General features: G+C 20.3%; 1 protein-coding gene and 1 pseudogene across 1 annotated transcript in view; one reads left to right on the forward strand and one right to left on the reverse strand.

Moving 5' to 3' along the window:
* Nucleotides 1-12,428, forward strand: part of Oseg5 (intraflagellar transport protein Oseg5) — a 369,827-nt gene that overhangs the window by 349,718 nt on the left and 7,681 nt on the right. The gene's annotated exons all lie outside the window — the stretch shown is intronic.
* On the reverse strand, nt 12-938 carry LOC138934890 (NADH-ubiquinone oxidoreductase chain 5-like; annotated as a pseudogene).

A 12,428-nucleotide genomic window follows, 5' to 3' on the forward strand; every position in this document is an offset into this window, starting at 1 on the left:
AAGCAGTGGTATCAACGCAGAGTACTACATATAAATAATAATGATTTAAAAATTGCATGAGTTAACAAATGATAAAAGGATAAATAATTTAGCCCCAAACTCAAAATTATCATTATAAAGCCTAACTGTCTTAAAGTTGATAAAGCAATAATCTTTTTTAAATCATTCTCTAAATTTGCTATTATACCAGACATAAATATAGTAAAAATTGACATATATAATAAAATCTTATCAAACATTCTATTTATAAAAATTTTATTAAATCGAATTAATAAATATACACCTGCAGTTACTAATGTCGAAGAATGAACTAAAGCAGAAACAGGAGTAGGGGCAGATATAGCCAAAGATAACCAAACTGAAAAAGGAATTTGAGCACTCTTAGTGATCAATGCCAAAAAAATTATCATCAAAATAAGCTTATTAGATCTACTCATAAAATAAATATTCCATCTTCCATAAATATATATTAAACTAATTGCTATTAATAAGCCAATATCACCAATTCGATTACATAAAACTGTGACTATCCCTGAATTATAAGACATATAATTTTGATAAAAAATTACTAAACAATATGAAATAAGCCCTAGACCGTCTCACCCAAATAAAATTCTAATCAAATTAGGTCTAATAATTATTATAACTATTGATAAAATAAATAAAATTAATAATTTAATAAACCAATCAATGTAAATCTCTTCTTTTATATAAATTATTCTATACAATATAATTATTGAAGAAATCAACATTACTACCCTAATAAATAAACAAGTTAATCAATCAAATATTATATAAAATTCTATATTAATTGAATTAAAATTAAATAATATTCATTCTATCATAATACCCAAATCCATAAAATAAAAATAAAATCCTAGATAAACTAACAAACTAAATATTTTAAATATAAAAAATGCATAAATTATTAAATTATTAATTATTTAAGATAAAAAAAATTTCTTTAATTCCACAAATTAATATTTTATACATTTATAAACTACTTGAATAAATTAATATATTAAATTTAAATTAAAAATCAGTAAAACTAATAGCCTAATATGAATTAATAAAATTATATAATCTTTTAAATAAATTCCTATAAATTTATTTTCAGAATAAACATATCCATGCTGAATATAAGAATATAAATATAATGAATAAGAACTTCTAAAAAAACAAATAATTATCAAATAAACTATTATAAATAAATCTCAACCAACTAAAACTCTAATTATACAAATTTCTCTAATAAAATTTAATGAAAATGGAAAAGAAAAATTTGCAGAACATAAAAAAAATCACAAAGCTCCTAATGAAGGCAAAATATTTAATATTCCTTTATTAAAAAATATTAATCGCCTATAAGACCGTTCATAATATAAATTTACTATAAAAAATAACCCAGATGAACATAAACCATGAGAAATTATTAAAATATATGAACTAATAAGCCCTATTTTTATTAAAGTTAACATTGAACATATTAAAATATTTATATGAACGACTGACGAATAGGCAACAAGACTTTTTATATCAATCTGAATTAGACAAATTAATCTAACTAATAATCCACCCACACATCCTACCCTAATAATTAAATAATTAAATTCAATTCTATATTTAAAAAATATTTCTATAAATCGTAAAATTCCATACCTTCCTAGTTTCAATAATACAGACACTAAAATTATTGAACCGTAAACCGGGGCCTCAACATGAGCTTTTGGGAGCCAAATATGAAATATATAAATTGGTAACTTAATAAAAAATGCTATAAATAAAATTATATAATCTAAAAAATTAATATTAAAATTTATAAAAATAATCAATAAATTTAAATCTAATGAACCATTTAATTTTAACAATTTTATAATATAAACTAATAAAGGTAATGAAATAAATATTGTATATATCAATAAATAATAGGAAGCCTTTAAACGTTCAAAATTTATTCCTCAATATATAATTATAATAAAAGTAGGAATTAATCTTAGTTCAAACATTAAATAAAATACAATTAAATTTATTCTTGAAAAAAATATTAATAAAATTATTATTATAAATATAAATATTAATAATTTTTTTAAATAAATCTTATTAAAAATTTTATCCTCCCTTTGAATAACTATGAATATTAAACCTAAAATTCATATACTTAATATTAATATATAAAATGAAAAAAAATCATGACCAAATAATAATCCCACTTTAATTCAAATCATATCTTTATATATATAATTAAATAAAAAAAAAATCTTATAATAAAACAAATATTATAATAAAATATAATTTTCGTATTTTTTATAATCATTATAAACATAAATATTATTGTAAATAAAAATTTTTTTATATTAAACATATAATATAACTCATTACCATGAAACCGAACAATTAAAACTAATAAAGCTAATCCTAAAACTCTCTCACAAACTCTAAAAATTAAATAATAAATTATAAAAACTTCTAAATTTAACAAACTAAAAATAATAATTATTATTAATGATAAATTCAAAATTATTAACTCTACTACTATTAAAACTACCAACATAAATTTATATATAAAAATTAATATAAATAAAATAATTATATATATATATGTCTATAAATTAAAATATCAATATTAATTTAATAATTAATTAATTAAAATATTTATTAATAAATTAATAAAATAAACTTACCTATTTTCCCCCTCCTCAATATACTTACTTTATTAATAGAAATAGATAATACTTATATAGTTTATTAAAAACATTAATTTTGTAAATTAAAAATATTTAAACCAAAAATTATTAGTTTATAAAAATATTCAAAAAAATAATTTTAAATTATACCATTAATCTCCAAAATTAATATTCTTATTAAACTATTTTCTGAAAAATAAAATATATCAACTTATTATGAACAAAGAATTATGTCATTAATTTTTTTTTATAATTATAATATTTAGAATTTTACTAATTTTATCTATAAATATTATAATTATTCACCCTATTATAATCATTATTATTACTTTAATTTATAGATTAATTATTTGCATACATATATCTCTATGAAAATGTAATTATTTATATTCAATTATATTATTTTTAATTATAATTAGAGGATTAATAATTATTTTTATATATTTTTCAAGACTAATTTCAAATGAACAAACTAATTTTAAAGTTAATAAATTTATTATAATATATTACTTATTTAATTCTATGATTTTTGGACTATTAAATTATATATATATATATAAATTAAATTTTATTTATTCATCAATTAAAAAATATAATTTTTTAGAATCTAATCATATAATAAAATTTAACGAAATAAACTTTCAAAATATTTTATATTTATACGAATATCCATTAAATAATTTAACTATTAGATCAATATTTTACTTGCTAATTACCCTATTTTCTATTATTAAAATCTGTTCATTAAAATCAATTTCTATACGTAAAATTAATTAATTATAATTAATATATGAATAAAAATTTAATAAATTTTTTAAAAATATCTTTAATAAATCTTCCCTCCCCAACAAATATTTCTTATTGATGAAATTTTGGATCTTTATTAGGAATATTTTTATTAATTCAAATCACAAGCGGATTTATACTATCAATACATTACTGCCCAAATACAAATATAGCTTTTTTTAGAATTATTCACATTATTCAAAACGTTAAATTAGGCTGATTAATTCATAACATTCATATTAATGGCGCCTCATTATTTTTTATTTGTATATACACGCATATTAGACGAAATCTTTATTATATATCATATAAATTAACCAACACTTGATTAATTGGAGTAAGAATTTATCTTATATCTATAGCTACTGCTTTTCTAGGATATGTTCTACCATGAGGACAAATATCATTTTGAGGAGCCACAGTTATTACTAATTTAATATCTACAATCCCTTATATTGGAAATTCGGTAGTCCAATGAATTTGAAGAGGATTCTCAATTAATAATGCTACTCTTAATCGATTTTACTCCTTACATTTTATCTTACCATTTATTATCTCAATAATAGTAATATTACATTTATTTTACCTCCATGAAACCGGCTCATCAAATCCTCTGGGAATCAATAGAAATTTAAGCAAAATTCCTTTCCATACTTATTTTACTATAAAAGATTCCTTAACATTTATAATTTTTTTATTTTTTTTTATAACATCAAACATACAATACCCATACATATTTAGTGACCCAGATAATTTCACCCCAGCAAATCCAATAATTACCCCTATTCATATCCAACCAGAATGGTACTTTCTATTTGCATACGCTATCCTACGATCTATCCCAAACAAATTAGGAGGAGTAATTGCTCTAATGTCCTCAATTATGATCCTATATTTCTTACCATTAATATTAACGCTAAATTTAATTCACTTACATACTACCCTCTTAATCAATTTATATATTGAATATTTATAAATACATTTATTATTTTAACTTGAGCAGGCGCTCAAATCATTGAATCCCCATTTATCTCAATCAGCCAAATTATATCAATCATATATTTTATATATTTTTTATCCTTCTACATACTTATAAAAATATGAAATAAATTAATTTTTATAAAATAATACCTTATTTAATTAAACAAAATTAATTAATTAGTTAATGATCTTGAAATTAAAGTCTATGTTTTGAAAACATATTAAAGAAATTTTAAACTTTCTATTAACTTTTATACACATAATAAAATTTAAATAATTAATATTAAAAAAAATTTAAATCTAACAATTAACAAAATATATGCTAAAATTACAGGTAAAATAACTTTTCAACATAAATTCATCAACTCATCATACCGCATACGAGGCAGTAACCTCCGCATAAAAATAACTAAACATGTCATTAAAAATACAAATAAAAATATATAAATTACTGAATATTTTAATAAATCAGTAAATAATAAAACTCCTATAAAACTAAAAAAAATAATTATCCCATACTCAGCTAAAAAAATTAAAGTAAACCCCCCCCCCCTAAAATATTCAATATTAAATCCAGAAACAAGCTCCGACTCACCCTCAATAAAATCTATAGGCCTACGATTTAACTCTGCTAAAATTCTAATAAAATATATTAAAAATAATGGATATAAAATAAATAAATATCATAAATAAATCTGAAATTTCGTAAAATCTAAAAAAGAATAACTTTCTCTCAAAATTATTAAAACTAAAGTAATTAAAATAAATCTAACTTCATAAGATAATATCTGAGAAACAGATCGCATTGATCCCATCATTGAATAAATAGAATTTGAAGATCACCCTATAAAAATTGTAGTATACCCCCCAATAGATATAAATAAAATTATTAATAATAAAGAATAATTTAAAAAATAAATATTAGTAATATAAGGAAATAATATTCATATTATAAATATAATTATTATTATAAAAATTGGACATAAATAAAATAAATTATAATTAGATTTATAAATATAAAATAACTCTTTATTAATTAATTTTACAGCATCACCTAACGGTTGAATAACACCTAAAAATCCTACTTTATTAGGCCCCTTACGCATTTGAACATACCCTAAAATTTTCCGCTCTAATAAAGTTAAAAAAGCAACCCCTACCAACAATATAATTAATAAAATCAATAAATTTAAAATATTAAATTTAATATACCAATAAAATTCATTTAAAATTATTACTTATATATCTAATAATAAATAAATTATATATATATATATTAATTAAATTCTAAATTTAACACATTTATCTGCCAAAGTAATTTTAATACTTAAAATATTTATTTAATTAAATTAAATTAAAATAAATAATTAATAATTTTAAAATTTTAATTTGATTCAAACCCAAAAATTTTAAATAAAAAATAATTTTAAATAATTAGTCCTTTCGTACAAAATTATTTTATAAAATTCATTATAGATAGAAACCGATCTGGCTCACACCGATCTTAACTCAAATCATGTAAAATTTTAATAGTCGAACAGACTAAAATATTAAACTTCTTCATTTAATTTTTACTTTAATTCAACATCGAGGTCGCAAACATTTTTTTCAATAAGATCTTTTAAAAAATATAACGCTGTTATCCCTAAGGTAATTAATTTTTATATAAATTTAATATATAAATTTATTCATTTTTTCATAAATTAATGTACTATATATAGTTATAACAACATAAATTTATACATTGTATATATATATATAATAAAGTTAATTTAATTTAATTATCCTCCCAATAAAATATATAATTAAATAATAACTCTAATACTTAAAATCATAATTATTAATCCATATATAAAATTCTATAGGGTCTTCTCGTCCCATAATAATATTTAAGCATTTTTACTTAAAATTTAAATTTAAATTTTTCATTAAAGACAGTTTAAATTTCATTCATTCCTTCATTCCAGCCCTCAATTAAAAAACAATTGATTATGCTACCTTTGCACAGTCAAAATACTGCGGCTATTTAATAATATATTTATCATTGAGCAGAATAAATTTTAAAATATAATCATAAAACCATGTTTTTATTAAACAGGTGAACTTAATCCTATTAATAATTAAAATAATATTTGCCTAATTTCTCTAATAAATTTATTATATTTAATTAAACAAATTATTTTTTTTATTAAAAATTTATACTAATTTTATCATAATTAATTAATAATTCTTATAATTATAAATATTTTTTTAATTAATTAAATTTTTAAATATAATTTTTAAATTATTAAAATTTATAAATAAATTTATTTCAAATTAATATAAATTAATAATCAATAAATTAAATATAAATTATTAAATTTTTTCAAAAAATTTTAAATTTTAAAAATATTTTTATTATTTATTTTTAATTTATTTAATATATCTTATTTAAAATAACTTACTGATAATCCCGTAAATCTTTAATATAAATTTTTATATTTAATTAATTTAATAATAATTAATTATAAATAATTAATAATTTATATCTAAATTAAATTTATATCAAAAAAAAACTAGATACCAAAAAAATCGAATAAAATTTCTTCACTAAATAAAAATTAAAAATAATTATTCAACTAACTTTCATTTTAATTTAACTCTTTTTTATCGAGAAATTTTACTTATAAAATTTTTATTTAATAAATCCTGATACAAAAGGTACAATAAATAAAATTTACTATTTAATATTTAAATATTATTCATTTACATTACTTTAAATTATAATTCAAAATAATTAATTTAATATCATTACTAAAACTAAATAAAATTATAATAAAAATTTATCATTTTATATATAAAATTAATAATTTTTCAATCTTATAAAATTTTATTTAAAAATTATTTTAATTAAATACAAAAAAAATTATTTATTTATTTATTAAAATTTTAATATAAATTTTATTTAAAATATCAATCTTTTCAATGTAAATGAATTATTTTAAATTAAACTAAAATTTTTAATTATATAATTAAATAAAAATTTTTATTATAATAAATTCTAAATACATTTTCCAATATATTTACTTTGTTACGACTTTTCTCACAAATTAAATTAATGAAAATGACCGGCAATTTGTACATATTTTAAAAAAAATTCAATTTATAAATTTTTATAAATTTACATTTAAATCCAATTCATTATAAAATTTAAATTTTATTTAAATTAATTTAAATTAATTGTAACTCATTAAAATCTTAATTATTCTACATTTTGATTTGAATTATAATTAATTTATTAATATAAAAAATTATCAATTTTTATCTATTAATATAATTTTTAAACAACAATATATAAAATATATTAACTAAGTAAATCTATTCGTGGATTATCAAATTAATTAACAAGTTCCTCTAAAATTATAAAATACCGCCAAATTTTTTATTTTTAGTGATTAAACATTTAATATGTAATTAATGAATTTTTCATGAAAATAATAGGGTATCTAATCCTAATTTTTAAATAAATTTATTCAATATTATTTATTATTAAAACAATTAAATTTTTAATATTTATTATATTTCACCATAAATTTAATATATTAATTTAATAAATTTTAAATAAACTATACTTTTTTAATTAATTATATCTAATTTATTTTTATTTTAAGTTTAACCGCAATTGCTGGCACTTTTATTAATTAATAATTAATTTCAAATTTCTATTAATAATTTTCATTAAAATAATTATTTTATATATTAAATTTTTATAAAAAAATTATTTAAATTTTTTTTAAATTAAATGTTACCAAAATTTATTTATACATTAAATTAAAAAATAAATATATAAAAAAAAATTTATTTTATTTTATTTATTTTATTCATATAATAAAATTGCTAATTAATTAATAATGACTGGTATTAAATTTCCACCTATCTAAATTCATAATATTCTCCCCTTATTACAAATTTATTTAGATATTAATTTATTTTATTCATATAATAAAATTGCTAATTAATTAATAATCACTGGTATTAAATTTCCACCTATCTAAATTCATAATATTCTCCCCTTATTACAAAAAAATTTATTTAGATATTAATTTATTTTATTCATATAATAAAATTGCTAATTAATTCATAATCACTGGTATTAAATTTCCACCTATCTAAATTCATAATATTCTCCCCTTATTACACAAATTTATTTAGATATTAATTTATTTTATTCATATAATAAAATTGCTAATTAATTAATAATCACTGGTATTAAATTTCCACCTATCTAAATTCATAATATTCTCCCCTTATTACAAATTTATTTAGATATTAATTTATTTTATTCATATAATAAAATTGCTAATTAATTAATAATCACTGGTATTAAATTTCCACCTATCTAAATTCATAATATTCTCCCCTTATTACAAAAATTTATTTAGATATTAATTTATTTTATTCATATAATAAAATTGCTAATTAATTAATAATCACTGGTATTAAATTTCCACCTATCTAAATTCATAATATTCTCCCCTTATTACAAATTTATTTAGATATTAATTTATTTTATTCATATAATAAAATTGCTAATTAATTAATAATCACTGGTATTAAATTTCCACCTATCTAAATTCATAATATTCTCCCCTTATTACAAATTTATTTAGATATTAATTTATTTTATTCATATAATAAAATTACTAATTAAATAATAATTATTAATATTAAATTTTTAATTTTTATTTAAAATATTATATATATATATATATATATATATATATATATATATAATTAAATAATATTATATAAAAATTAATTTAATTAATGATTTATTTATTAATAATGGCTATCAATTTTTAATTATTAATCCCGTATATTTAAATTTAATTAAAGTATATTAAATACAATTTCTTAATTATTAATAATTTTTAATAATTCCTTCCTTTTTTTTTAATTATATGTTTTTAATATATAACATTATAATTAATAAAATATAATATTAATGATAAATAATAAATAATTTTATATTAATTATTTTTAATTATAATTATATAATTATTTATAAATAAAAATTCATTAAATTTATTATATATATATATATATTATAAATAATTAAAATTAATGACCATTTTCATAAACTTTCAATTTTTGCCTAAAATTTATGAATTTTCGCCAATTTTAATTTAATTTTATTAATATTTAATAATTTTTTTTTTCATTTATATAAATTAATATTTTAATAAAGAACAATATAACAAATTATTCATTTTTATTATACATAAAAATATATATTTTTAAAAATTTTATTTTTAAACTAATAAATTTTACTTAAATATTAAAATTAAATTTGATTAACATTTGTTGATTCTACACTCCTCGTAGATAAAATTAAAAACTATTCAAAATAATTATTTTATCCATTATTAAACAAATTTTTATTAAAATTAAATTTGATTAACATTTGTTGATTCTACACTCCTCGTAGATAAAATTAAAAACTATTCAAAATAATTATTTTATCCATTATTAAACAAATTTTTATTAAAATTAAATTTGATTAACATTTGTTGATTCTACACTCCTCGTAGATAAAATTAAAAACTATTCAAAATAATTATTTTATCCATTATTAAACAAATTTTTATTAAAATTAAATTTGATTAACATTTGTTGATTCTACACTCCTCGTAGATAAAATTAAAAACTATTCAAAATAATTATTTTATCCATTATTATGTATTCCATTATTATGTTTTATCCTTATTTACATTTAATTTTATTATAATGTTTTAGAAAGCTCTCGAGATAAGCTACAAGAATATGTAATGAAGAATAGGGGGTTCTATTTTAAAAAATTCAAAGTGATTTGTATATGACCTTGACAATGCTATTTAAGGTCATACTAATATTATTATATAATGCGCCATTTAGAGCTCTACAACTTTGGTTCGAAACATTTTTCTCAGAAAAGTTTCGTTTTCGAGATATTTGATCGTTTCTAGACTTTTATATAACACTCTATATATAATTACAATCCTCGGTAGTATTAATATATTGTAGGAATATTAGCAGATAAGGTAAAGTACTAAAATGACACTAAAATAACATGGAAGTGGTATCTTAATAAAAAGTGCATCACGCAATGTCATAGATGGCAGGAGTGTGGGCATGCAACATCAAATTGTCATGTAACACCTAAATGCTTAAAGTGTGCAGAAAATCATTTTACAAGGGAATGCAAAAAACCAACAGCCATTCCAGCAAGATGTGCAAACTGTGACAAAGACCATCCAACAAATGCCATTATCTGTGAAAAATATATTGAAAAATTAAACTAGATTTCAAAGATGACAAGGACAAATAAACATCAACTAAAAGAAAACATTATTGTTGACATTATGGATGAAAACAAGTTCCCCAGACTCAGAAGTGACATGCCACTTAAGAAAATAGAAGCAGACAATTCATGGGTACAAGCACATAGGACAAGATTAAACAAACAACAACAACACATATAACAGACGACACGAGTGATCAAACACATACAGATTTTATATCACTAACAAGCGAATTTAAAAAATTAAATAGCCTGATAAATGTAAAAGAAATGTTTAACGACATTAGAAATTTAAATAACAAACTTTCAAAATATAGATCGCACGTGGAAAAGTTCGATGTATTTTATAATTTTACTGTAGAGTTAGAACAAAAACATGGATAAAATCACAATTTGTAGTTGGAATGCAAATGGCATCCGTGATAGGATTGCAGGCTAATTGAATTCTTGTGTAGATTGAATATAGAAATCGTGCTAATTAACGAAGCTAAATTAAATGAAAACGATGCACTAAAAGTCAAGGGCTATAATTGCATTAAAAAAGAGAGATAGAATAGAGCAGGAGGGATCGTCCTGATTGCGCACATTACCAATCGGACAAGGCAATATTTCCCGATCCGACACAGACCCGATCGGACACATGTCCCGATCGGACACAGGCTCAATCGGACACAGACCCGATTGGACACAGTTTCGATCGGACACATACTGTTGCAATCGGGCATAGTCCCAATCGGACACAGACTCGATTGGACATCGACCCAATCGGACACAGTTCCGATCGGACATATATGATTGCAATCGGACAAGTACTCTGCGTTGATACCACTGCTTCGGACACAGCCCCGATCGGACACATTATATTAGAAATATATAGATTTGGGTTAGGTTATACCTTCCGGAAGTGGATCTCCCCCGTAGGAGAGGGAGGGCGGAACATACTGCCTCAACGCATATACTTTTTAATGCGTAATGAGATTCCACATAGCTTTACAACTTTCCACGCGAAGCGAGGTTCAACGCAAACCTATATGTCTAGTTCTTTGATAGTGGAGCTCCCTCGTAGGAGGGAAGCGCGGAGCCTATTGTGTCCACGCATACAATTGTTTTCCCATCCACACAACAATTGTTAAATGGACCTAGCTTCGCGATGGGGACTGTGTCTGATCGGGTCTGTGTCCAATCGGGCCTGTGTCCGATTGGGACTGTGTCCGATTGCAAGAGTATGTGTCCGAACGGAACTGTGTTCAATCGGGTCTGTGTTCGATCGAGCCTGTGTCCGGTCGGGACTATGTTCGATTGGGTCCATGTGCGATTGGGTCTGTGTCCGATTGGGAAATATTGTCGTGTCCGATCGGTAATGTGCGCAATCGAAACTCACTCGAGCAGGAGGGGTAGCCGTTTTAGTAAAAAAAGATGTACCGTATTAGGAAATTAAACCGAAGGTCGCGATAAAAAACATGTATTAGACTGGAGAATAACATTCACATTATAGCTGCGTACAATAGACCACTAAATAAAATTTCAAATAGAAATCTAAATGTATTGTTTGGCGTGGCTAACAAAATATTGCTGGTTGGTGATCTGAATGCCAGGAACATAAAATGGAGGTGTCATAGAAATAATAGAAACGGTATCATACTAAATAATTATATACA

The sequence above is a fragment of the Polyergus mexicanus genome, unplaced genomic scaffold (assembly GCF_030449975.1).
Source record: "Polyergus mexicanus isolate NDT 795.1 unplaced genomic scaffold, iyPolMexi1.0 SCAF_7, whole genome shotgun sequence".
Taxonomy (NCBI): domain Eukaryota; kingdom Metazoa; phylum Arthropoda; class Insecta; order Hymenoptera; family Formicidae; genus Polyergus; species Polyergus mexicanus.